The following is a 12,239-nucleotide window of genomic DNA, read 5'->3' as shown; positions in this document are numbered from 1 at the left end:
AGGGAGGGAGGGAGGAAGGAAGGAAGGAAGGAAGGAAGGGAGGGAGGGAGGGAGGGAGGGAGGAAGGAAGGAAAGAAGGAAAAGAAAGAATTGATATACTGGCTCCTTCCATATTGGAATGACCTTGTCCAGGTATTTCCAGAAGCGGCCACATCTCTGTAGTGGGTTCAAGTTCATCTTTAGCTCAGAGACACATTTGATTTTAGGATCCTCAAAGACGGGGACCATGTCTTTGTTCATTCATCTAGTGAGGTTTCCTGGAGGGTCCATAGTGTTCCAGGCTCTGGACTAGGTGCTAAGGACACAGAGAAGCATATGACATTATTCTGGTCCTCAGAGAAGCTACAGTCCTGTTGGAATGACAGATATAGGCATAAGACGATGCCATTCTTGAGGCCAGGACCAGGTTCAGCAGTGACAGAGGGACCCCCAAGAAGGGTACAGTCCACCCTAACCAGGGAGACTGGGGAAGACTTCCAAGGGGAGGGACCACGAAAGCAGAGCCTTGAAAGATGAGTGATCCTGGCCAGATAAGGCCAGCAAGGGCATCTGTGGTAGAGGGGGCTGTGTGTGTACAAAGTCACAGGGGCATCACACAGTTTAGAGGCTTCAGGTAGTGGGGCAGTAGGGCTGGACCAAGGTGTGCTGGGAGAGGTGAGAGAGGAGTCTCAGGAGAGGGGTAAGGGCTGGACCATGAAGGGCCCGGTATGCCACACCTGGGCCTGGGGATCACTGAGCAAATGAAGCTGGTGGTGGAGGGGGATGGGCTTGGAGGCAAAGATGTCCAGTATGATGCGTGATAATACTGAAAAGCATGATGAGCTAAAGGATGGAGAGGAAGAGACTGCACTGTCCCACAGTGGCCCTGGGCTGGCATCTTGGAGGAATGGGCATCTCCCCTTCGCTGTCTCTGTATCCCCAAAATACCAAATAATCTGCTGACCCACTGGCACTTTCAATGAGAAAGGACAGGAGGAAAGGAAGGGGAGGGAATCCAGATCTGCTCTTTTCAATCTGTCCATCCTATTAAACCACCTGGGACTGGATTGGCTTCCCTCTCGGCCCCTCGGCACCCCGGCCCCACTGGGGACCTTTCCCCCGCTCCTTTCTTCTCCAGGAATGGAGGCGAGGCAGGGGGGTGTAATGCAAAGCTCAGGAGATAGAATGCAGTGGACCTGGGTCTTAGCCGACTTGTCTGAGCCTCAGTTTCCTCAGCAGTCAATAGGCGCATAGCCCCCAGCCTCCCTGAATACCTCCCAAGGTTGCTGTTCAGGTCGAAAGAGAAAAACACACACTCAAGTGCTTTATAAACTGTGAAAACTAAACAACACTCACAAACAAGTCTCTCCTCCCCGTGAGCGTCGATTATTATTTTTAGCGCACATAAACGCCTCTCCTCTGGGCACCCTCCATAACAGCATCCCTTTCCCACTTCGGCCGTTTCCTACTCCCCCTCTATTCCCAGCCCTGAGCTGGTGCGGAGCCCTTTGTCACTTCCTGTCTGCATCTGCCCGCTCCCCTCTCCTGGGGCAGCGCCTGCCACCATAAACCAAGCATGTGTGCTCCTGAGTTTAGTCTGTGGGCCCTCAGAGCTTGGCACAGCTGTGGCGGCTGGATGCAGCTTGTGAATGAGCGAGGCTGGAAGGCGAACAGGGTGGGCTGGGGCCACACATCTGCAGAGTCGGGGGCCCCCAGGGAACCCCCGCGGGCATGGCTTCGCTAGCCCCCTCTCTCTCTCTCCTCCATGAGGCCTAAGGAGCCAGGCTCCTCCCCTCACGCTCCTGCCCCACTCCCTGCTCCCCTCTCCCATCATTTATTTATAAGGTATTCACAGCAAAATGAATGACAAAAAGTTAGGAGCTAATTAAAGCTGGCACAGATTGGCACATGGGCGCATGAATTATGCATTGGTGCGAATGGCACTTGGTGGCATGGACTGGCACCATGTGCTCTGGGCACTGGTAGGAAGTGGGCACGGGGCCCCCTGCTCTGCCAGGGTCCCCCGCCCTGCCTCTCGGAGGGGCCCTCCACCCAGGGCCCTCTGTCTTTCTCTGGGGGCAGCTGGAGCCCTGTCCGCCACTCCCCATCATGGGCAATTTCTCTCCGCACAGCCCAGCATAGCATGTCCTGCCTATGAGTAGCATCAACACTATAATCAGGGCCTGGACTCAGCGCGCAGAAGCAGGTCCCCGGTTCTCCAGGCATGTGCCTGCTGCAGCCTCTGCACACAATGGGCAGGGCTGGGCTTCTCAAAGAGTGCCAAAGCCTTGATATCCAGCCAGCTAACACTGCCATGAGCACCCTGCAGCTAGAGGACGCCTTTCAAGACCAGGGAGTTCACACCTCAAGGCGCCTTCACAGACGGAGAGCCTGAGGGGAGACGGGCAGGCTCTCTACAAAGCTACACAGATAGTAATAATAATTAGTAAGAGTAATGCCATCAGTTTAAAATGATTTTTTTCCAGACTCCGTTCCAAGTGCTTTGCATGGATTATCTCACTCAATCCTCCAATGAAGAAGACACTCTAATGATCCAATCTGACAGATGAGGAAACAGAGCCAGAACAGAAATGTAAAAGCAGGTTGCCCAAGGTCACTGGGGGCAAAGTCTGAATGAAACTAAACCCAAGCAGTGAGGTCCCAAGCCCTGCCTACCTGTGGGCCCGGGGAAGCGGTTCTCAACCCTGGCTACACTTTAGAAGCTCCTGGGAGGAGGGTCGGGGATGTAAAAATAGGATCAGAGACTGGGATTTGATTGGTCTGGGCTAACATCTACACATAGATGTTTTTGAAAGCTCCCTGGGTGATTCTAATGTGCAGAGGAAAACCACTGGTCTTGGGGGGTGGGGTATGGGTATCGACCCCCAGACCACAGATATGAGTTCTTGCTCTGCAGCTACTGACTGTGAATTAGAGCATATGGCTCAACCTTTTGGGGCCTCCATTTCCTCATCAGTAAAATGGAGTTAGTAACAGCTTGGGCTCTGGAGTCGGGCTGTTTGGGTTTAGTCTGAATCCTGGCTCTGGGGCAGAGAAGTTCTTGAACTTCTCTTTGCCTCAGTTCGCTCATCTGTAAAATGGTGACAATGCTCGTACAGTTGTTGTGAGAACTGAATGAGTTGATGAATATAAAATGGTACCCAGGAGCCACGGGCATTAGCCGTCCTGGAAATGGGGAACCTTGCCCCTCCTGGCCCAAAGGGCTGGGGCAAGGATCAAAAGAGGACCCAGATAATGCAGAGAGGCTGTGCGCACTGAGAGACACAGTGAGACGCTGTCAGTCAGAAAAGACTGGGTCTCCTGGCTGCCTGTCCTGGGTTCTGACTTTCCTTTGCACACAGGAGAGAGGAATACATTATCCTCGCAGACGTTTCAGACCACACAGACAAGCCAATCCTCTCAATTTGGTGTGTATTCTTCCAAGTAATGTTCTATATACACATGCAAATGTATAGTTTGGGGCTGGGGGCAGGGGTGGGAGAGAGAGACATCTATCATAGAACACTTCTCTTCTTTTGAATTTTGAACCATATGAATGGTTCAAATATAAAAATAAATATAAAGGGGAGGCTCCAGGCAGAAGGAAAGTGGTCCCAGATGGAAGCTTGGATATTCGGGAAGGAAAGAAGGGCAACAGAAAGGGAAATATGGATAAATACAAATGAATCTTGGTTGTATGAAACAATACAACTAATGTTGAAAATACGAGAGGAAATTAAAATACACAATAGCACATGAGTCAGGAAGGGGGTAAATGGAGTTAGAATGTTCTAAGGCCCTTGCATTGTCTGGGACATGGGTGAAAATGTGATGTGTGGCAAATGTTAATAAATTAAGGATGCCTCCTCTATCTCTAGGCTAACCCTAGAAGAATCGTAAATGGATGGATATAACCAGTCAGTAGGGGGAGAACTGAATAATAAGGTTGCATGTGTGTGTGTGATTTTAAGAAATATTTATTGTTTATAAATAGAGTCACACTTCACATACTGTTCTATAACTTGATTTTTTGCTCTTAAAAATATATCCTGGAGCTCTTTCCACATGGGTACACAGAGGGGCTGCCTCTCTTATTAATCTGCCAGCATGCATTCCATAGAAGGGTGGTGACAGAGCTTCAAATGGGGTTGGGCCCTTCCAAAGTGGGCCCTGTGTGCCACCCGCAGAACCCGCCCTGGCTGCAGACTGTGGGGAAGAGAGAAGGCAACGCCCCTGGGCACGTCCACAGCCTGGACTGGGGGGACAATAAGCAAGAGCTCCCGTCCCCAAGGTCTGAGCCCCAACCCTGGCGCCATTAGTCACACACCAGAAAACCCAATGTCCTGTAAAGAGGGAGGCAGCCGGCCCCGCCTCCCACCTCTGGGCCCTATTGCAGTCAAACTACCCCAGAAGAGAGCTTGTTCCCATCTTCATGTCACTTGACATGAAGAATTAAGGGGAAGCATCAGGGTGGCATTCAAAGCCCCCAAGCCTCTCACCCTAAGAAATCAGGCCCAGCATACCTTTGGGCGTCATCCCAACCTCTCTTCTCGACATGGCCTCTATCTCAGCTGGCAAAATACACAGAGGTGGGTACAAGGATGTTTAGTGCGGCACCCTTTATAACGGGGGGAAGGGGAGCATTGGGGGGAGTCACGTCTCCTCAGCAGGAGACTGGTTAAACAGACCATGCTTTGACTCATCTGTTCTATGGGCCACTCACTCCGCTCTTCAGACCTCCCCATCCCCCGGCCTAGGCTCACCCTGTCCTCTCTCCTGCCATTGCCCACTGCCCTCCCTGCTCTCTGCTGAAGCCCATTTTCCAAGCCCCACCATCTCCCAGAAGCCTTCCCTGCCCACCTCCTGGACCGCCAGGAAGTCCTCTGATCCTCAGGACCCTCACTCTCTGGACAACTCCCGTATGCAACCTTCAGTGATCGTTTTGTCTTATGTCTGTCTGTCTTGTTTCCAATAAAATCATAAGCGCCCAGAGAGCAGAGACCAAGGTGTATCTGGAGGAGTTCCAAACAGAGATCCCAAGACCCAGGATTCAGCCCTGACTCTGCCGTGTTCTGCCTGAATGGCCTTGAACAAGGTATTTCTCCCCCGAGCCTCTGTCTCCTCATCTAACCATGAGGAGTGAGTTCAAGGTCCTCCCAGGGTTCCTCCTGCTCTGAGAATCTAAAGTCATTTCGTGCTTTTCTGTACCTTCCTAAGAAGTAATAAAAACGAAAATTTTACATCTTAAGGGGGTTACACCCACCATCTCACTTAATCCTCACAACGACTCTATGAGAATGGCACTATTATTGTCTCCATTTCACTGATGAGAAAACTGAGGCAAAGGAAGGCTGTATCAGTGAAGTTAAACTGGGCCATGGTATAGTACAAACAAATTCTGAAATCTCAGTGGCAATAAAAAGTTACTTCTTGCTCACATACCGTGTAAGGCTGGTGGGATGGCTTTCCTCTGAGGGTGACTTGGGGACTCAGGGCGCTTACATCTTAGAGCTATACTCTAACACAATATCCCTGTGGGGTACTGCAACACAAACACATACCCCTGTGGCCAAACACAGGCCACCATGACAGGGCAAGACAGGGATGGAGGAGGTCCACAGGCTCTTAACCACCTTTCCTAGAGTGACGCGCACATCACTCCTGATTCCATTTCTCCAGCGGGAACTAGTTAGTCACATGGCTCCAACCTAACTACAGGGACGCTGGAATGTGTAGTGGATGAGCACCAAGGATCTGCAGCACTGAAGCTAAGGAACTTGACCGAAGCCACACAGGAGGTGCTAGAGTCAAGGACGTGAAGCCAGCTAGCAAGACTTCAGAGCTTTCTGCTTAATTGCCATTCTACATCGTCTCCGAGGAGGTACCAGGTCCACAAGGGCCGGGTTAAGAGGCTGATGGTGACAGGTAAGATGTGGTACAATGGACTGGCATTGCGAGCTGAGAAAGACAAAGAGGAAATAGCAGCCAGGCAGAAGTAACAGCAGGCAGCCACCGTCCATGGAACAATCCTTAATAGTTCCCATCTGCTGAGCACCTGCAAGGGGCCAGGCATTTTATAAAATGTTCCACCTGATCGTCTCAGTATCTTGGCAATAAAACCCACTTCCACTTTACAGATGAGCAAAGTGAGGCTCAAGGAGGTTGAGCAAACTGCCCAAGGTCCAGCAGAAGGGAAGCATCTGGATGACCGCAAGTCCCTCTAAAGGTTCTCACCCAGGGCCCTGCAGAGGGCTTGTAAGTGAGGACTGAGTTGAGGCATGAGCTCCCAGTCTGGGCCCTGCCAATCCTTCGTTGCCAAAGCCAGGACAGAAGTAGCCTGGAGGGGGGTAAAGGGAGCTGTTGCCCAGGGCGTAGTGAAAACTCTGGGGACAGACCAGCCCCCAGGGACAGACCAGTTCCCTAGGGCCCGGCGCTCCAAGGGAATCCAGATCTGCGGTACGGGCGCCACCTGGAGGCCGAGTTTGGTGCAGCACCTCTCACTCTACGGGACCCCGCTCGCAGTCCTGAAATGGAGGGAACACAGGCTCTCTTTTTAGAGAGACCGGAGCCAAAAGCGCGGAAGCTTGGTGCTTGTCCTTCACCATCTGCTCCACACACGCCCCATCCCCCAGCATTCCTGTCCCAGGCATCCTAGGTCTCTCCCTAGACTTGTTTTTATCAAAAATATTAATTGAGGGCTTCCCTGGTGGCGCAGAGGTTAGGAATCCGCCTGCCAATGCAGGGGGCACGGGTTCGAGCCCTGGTCTGGGAAGATCCCACATGCTGTGGGGCAACTAAACCTGTGCGCCACAACTACTGAGCCTGTGCTCTAGAGCCCACGAGTCACAACTACTGAAGCCTGCGCGCCTAGAGCCCGTGCTCTGCAACAAGAGAAGCCACCGTAATGAGAAGCCCACGCAAGGCAACAAAGAGTAGCCCCCCGCTCCCCGCAACTAGAGAAAGCCCACCCCACATGCAATGCAACCAAAATTAAATGCAGCCAAAATTAAATAAATAAATTCATTTAAAAATATATATATATATATTAATTGATGGGCCAGGCAACGTTATGGGCTTGTTTTGGGACTGAGAGTCCAGATTCTTGGGTTCAGTATCTACTCAGTCACTAGCTGGCTGTGTAACCCTGAGTAAGTCACTGCCGCTCTTTGGGCCTCAGCTACCTCCCTTGTAAAATGCAGGTTACAACCAGAGGTAACATAGCGAGGCCTGGAGTTTGAATCCCAGCTCTGCACTTCCTTGCTGTGTGACCCTTTGGGCAAGTTAATTAACTTCCATGTGTCCAGTTAAGTCATCTGTAAAATGGGTAGATGATGCCTATTCAAAGAGTTTTATTATCAAGATTAAGTTACTACTTATATATGTAATATAGTATATCCAGTACTGGGTTGAGTCTTTCTCCCTTTCTTAAACTACCTCAAGTTTTAAAGCTAGGGTTCGGGGTCCAGGGCTTTCCTACCCTTATCTCTAAGAAGGGTGGAGATCAGCCCCTGGATGTCCACACTCCAAACGTTGACCCTGCCTACAAGCACAGACCAGGGAGTTCCCAGAAGCCCTGGTTCCTGGAGCTGAGTTCCTGACCAAAGTCCAGCCAGTACATGGGGAGGGTCCCCCATCTCCTCCTAAGGCCACCTCTGGCTTCACAATGGGATTTACCTCTTGGTGATTCATTGCTGTCCTGGTGAATGGATGGTGAATGGATTCATTGCTGTCCTGGTGAATGGCATCCATCCCCTGGAGTTGCACAGTGTGTAGCCTTCAGGGCTTCTGGCAGCCCTGAAGCTGAAACTGTCAGTAATTAAAAACAAGTGCACTTGGATGTCAATTATGTCTCAATTAATAAAAGAAAAAGAGGGGAAAAACTTATCTAATGAAGACAACCAGAAAATTAAAAAAAAAAAAACAAGTGCACTGGGATACAGGCCATACCAGGCGCAGTGGGAGGAAGAAGCCATAGCAGGCAGAATCCCTGCAGCTTTAGAAAATCTTGGAAAGACCTGTAACTGCACCTAAGACAGAGGCCCAACTCTTCCTGAGGCCAATGCTTGGCACACTCTTCCTGAAAGAGCCAAATTGGCGTGGAATTAACCCCAGCTGTTAACACTTACAGACCCAGTGTTGATCTCCCTGAGCCTCAGTTTCTTTATCTGTAACATGTGGGTATAATCCTTGGCCTGCTTACCTTCTCTGGTTGTGTGATAAAGATCTTGAGTCCTCTAGAAACTATCCAGTCTTGTTCAGCTGTGTTATTCACATCCCCACCTCACCAAATTCATTCACTTATTCATTACTAAGCACACAGCTAGACAAAGGGCTGGGGATACAATGGTGAGTGCAACAGGCATCCTCCTTTGACTATACACCTTACGGAACAGAGGAGAAAAGATGTGATCCGTACCTGCCCAGGGGCACCGCAGCCTCCCTCCCCTTCCCCTGCCTCCACCTCCTTCTGGGAAGAGAAGTAACCACCAGCACTTATTTAGCATTTACTAGGTGCCCAGCACTTTGCCCAGTGCCTCACAGACACATATCATGTCTTTTCATCCTTTTTAGCAAACTCTGAAAGATTGGCACCATCATCCCCATTGTAAGGATGGGAAAATTGAGGCTCAGAAAATTTTCCCTTTAAGTGGCAAAAGCTCGATTCAAATCCAGATCTGTTTGGCTCTCCAGCGAGAGTTATTCCTTGAATTATGCTGGGAAATGATCATCATTCCTGAGTGCCTCTGATGTGTCAGGGAACGGGTACTTTATTTACTTCATTTTCCTTATTCCCCACACCAATGCCAGTTAGGTCCACTCACCCCATTTTACAGATGAGGAAACTGAGACTCCAAGAGAATAAAGGAAGCCCTGTGCTTCCCGTGCCATCCTGGCTGATGCCTTGGGAGTCAGACAGATTACAGTAATCAGCTAATGCCTGAGTGGGGCTCTGAAGATGCAAAGCCCCTTAGTGAAAGCACTAAGGATGGTAATTAAGTCGGAAGGTGGAATTAGCTACACAGGGGGAGCGGGCTGCAGCCATGAGGAGAGGATTAGTGCCTTGCTGCCCGATTAAGCCGAAGGCAGGCTGAGAGGGAAAGAAACTGAGAGAGTTTTACGGTGTTGCTCACGTCAGAGAGAGCATGTGACTGTGGGCCTCCCAGGCAGCGATCACACCGCAGTGTTGAAGGGATGAAGCCGCATCCACAGAAAACAAGGTGGGTCCCCAGCGTCCTTTGCCTTTCTCCCGTCCATCCGTCCGTCCGTCCATCCATCCATCCATCCATCCGACAAATACTAAGAGTCTGCTAGCTCTCAGGCACTATGGATACAGCCAAGAACAAGAGAGAAAGCTCTCATGAAGCCCCCAGCCTGGTGGAGGGACACAAACATTTAACAATAATCACATAGCAAGAAATTGTTGCTCATCTTTTTAAGTGTAATAATGGCATTGTGGTTATATTTCATAAAAGAGCCCTAATCATTCAGAGATACCTACCAAAATATTTATAGATGAAATGATATGATGCCTCAAATTAATACAGGGAGGGGGAGTGAGTGCAGGTAGAGGTAAAAAAAAGACCGGCACCGAGTTGGCAATTGTTGAAGCCGGGTGATGGGTTCATGAGGGCTATGTACTATTCTGCTTTCATTCGTAATTGTTCACAATTTTCCATTTTAAAAAAAGTCTAGGGCTTCCCTGGTGGCACAGTGGTTAAGAACCCGCCTGCCAACACAAGGGACACAGGTTTGAACCCTGGTCCAGGAAGATCCCACATGCCGCAGAGCAACTAAGCCTGTATGCCACAACTACTGAGCCTGTGCTCTAGAGCCCACGAGCCACAACTACTGAGCCCGTGCACCACAACTACTGAGCCCGTGTGCCACAACTACTGAAGCCTGTGCACCTAGAGCCTGTGCTCTGCAACAAAAGAAGCCACAACGAGAAGCCCGTGCACCCCAAAGAAGAGTATCTCTTGCTCACCCCAACTAGAGAAAGCCTGCATGCAGCAACAAAGACCCAATGCAGCCAAAAATAAAATTAAATAAAAATTTTTTTAAAGTCTAAAAATAGGCAGATAAATAATTATAATTCATGATAACTGCCACAAAGGAAAAACAAATATGTGGTGAGAAATTATTACAGAGGGACCTGATTTCAACTGGAGAGCCGGGTGTCTGTTTTTGGCAGGGTGAGGCATTGAGACATCCTCAAGCTAGTGATTGCCCAAGTAAGACTTTCTGTCTCTTCCACCCTGAAGGGAGGGCTGGCAGTGTCCTGGGGAGAGCTCTACCTTTTGGGCATCACCGGCAGCCTTCTGACAGACCAGGGCCCTGGAGAACACAAGACCAGCCCCCAGGTCCCTCCTCGTTGTGATGGAGGGAACAGGAGGCCCCAGGTGCAGACTGCATCCATCACTGCTCATGCCTGTGTCATATGTGCGCATTGCTATCTCCTGTGAACGTCATTAGAACAACCTCGAGGGAGGGGAAGTGGGCTCCCCACTTTACAGATGAGAAAAACAAGGCTAAAAAAGGGAGTTAAAAAAAGACTCGCCCAAAGTCAGCAGCAGAGCCAAAGACTCTGTGCTCTCATCGGCATCCCCCCATCTACCCCATCTACCCCACACCTGTTAACACAGCCATCGTTCCTGGATCACAGGTAGAGGGAGTGGAGAGAAATTGTTAATAAGAAGGACAACTGGGACCTCAGGTGCTGTGGGCCTAGAGAAGGCAAGGCCATTCCTCTTGAGGGTACAAGCCTAGAGGGCTAGGGCAGGTGACATGGGAGTGAGAGCTGTAGTTTCCTGGAAATGTGCAGAACCAAGCGGCCTAGGGCCTCTAACATCAGAGGATGCAGAGTTCAAGGGTCTGCACACACCCTTCCCCACCGCCCCCACAAGTAGGACCCTCAGCTGCAGAGCTGGCCAGATGTCAGTATCTGTGACAGACAAGCCTCCAGCTCTGAGTTAAGGGCACATGCTTGGGCACAGCAGTGGGCTGGAGGGCACAGGGACCAGCCTTGGACCCAGGGGACCTCAGCACTGGAGTGAGGGAGCCTCTCCAGCTGTGCCCTCCATGAGGCCAGTGCACGCATCATCTCAGCGTCCCACAGTGGGCACTCTGGCTGTGCCCAAAGGTCAGAGACTGTAGCAGGTCTAGTGACAAAATTGAACTCCTGACTGCCCTGAGAAAGCAGCAGTGACAGGTGAACACAACGTGGGCTGGCCCTCTACCCTTGTGGGTAAGGAGCTCACCGTTGGGACTCAAGCAGAATTGGGTTCAAATCCTTGGGTTCAAAGCCACTTAAATCCTCCGACCCCAATTTCCTCGTGGAGGGGTGGGGTGGGGAATGAGGCAATGAAAGCAAAGCATTTAGCAGAACTTTCAGCCTACATCCAGTGGGTGCCAGCCACCATCCTCCGCCTCACTGGGCAGTGACACCTCCTCCTGTTCTCACCTGTGCTGCTGTTCCTCTAGAAGCAGACCCGAGACAAGGGTTCAAGTGCAGGTAGTTTATTGGAGATGATCCTAGGAAGCCCCAGTTGAAGAGTGAGAAAATGAGACAAGCAAAGGAAGGAGACAAAAAAAAAGGTGTATTATTGAGCAGGTTACCATTGTAGACACGGGAGCTCCAGGCCACAGGGAACTCTGGGGAACAATGTGGTAGAACAGTGGTTCTCAAACTTGAGCATGAATCAGACTCTCTAGGAGGGCTTGTTAAAACACCAACTGCTGGGCCCCACCACCCAGAGTTTCTGCTTCAGTAGGTGTAGGGTGGGATCTGAGAGTGTGCATTTCTAACAAGTTAAGCGCTGCAGGACCACACCCTAAGAACCACTGGTATAAGATTTCTTAGCGTGATCCTACTTGACTGCCGACGGCTACCAGTTCTGGGTCCATCAGTGTTTGAAGGCTGCTTCCAACCAAGGGCGTTAACTCTCTAGCACTTCAGCTTGCTCACTGGGCAGGCCAAGCTTGCTGTCACAGCCAGAAAAGCCCTACTAAACCCCATTGCCAGGGCCCAGCCAAGGGAGGGCCTGTGGCTGGGATGCAGGGTAGTCAGGGAAAGGGCAGAGAAGACTGCAAGGTAGTTTGACATCTGAATAAAGGACTTCAGTGGGAGCTAAGGGCCAAGGATGCCTTTGTGTAGGGCCCTAGCAACACATTCACATGGTCAGGTGTTTTTGTAAAATTAGCCAATGTTTTGTTGTGATTTGTTTACATTCTAAACAAGTTTCTTTTCTACCTGATTTTAT

General features: G+C 50.5%; 1 protein-coding gene across 2 annotated transcripts in view; it reads right to left on the bottom strand.

The window, feature by feature from the left end:
* Positions 1–7,670: 7,670 nt before the first annotated feature.
* Positions 7,671–12,239, bottom strand: part of SLC29A3 (solute carrier family 29 member 3) — a 60,849-nt gene continuing 56,280 nt past the window's right edge. The window contains exons 7-8 of one of the 2 annotated variants that reach the window (XR_003002516.1): positions 9,111–9,301; positions 7,671–7,785 (exon numbers count right to left, since the gene is read on the bottom strand). The gene's annotated coding sequence lies outside the window, so the exon portion shown is untranslated. Of the gene's footprint in view, positions 7,786–8,730; positions 9,302–12,239 lie in introns of those variants that run through there. The other variant, XR_003002515.1, reaches the window with a different exon arrangement.

The sequence above is a fragment of the Neophocaena asiaeorientalis genome, unplaced genomic scaffold (assembly GCF_003031525.2).
Source record: "Neophocaena asiaeorientalis asiaeorientalis breed wild unplaced genomic scaffold, Neophocaena_asiaeorientalis_V1.1 scaffold501, whole genome shotgun sequence".
Taxonomy (NCBI): domain Eukaryota; kingdom Metazoa; phylum Chordata; class Mammalia; order Artiodactyla; family Phocoenidae; genus Neophocaena; species Neophocaena asiaeorientalis.
The sequence above is the reverse complement of the archived record's forward strand: the minus strand, read 5'-3'. Positions and strand labels throughout refer to the sequence as shown.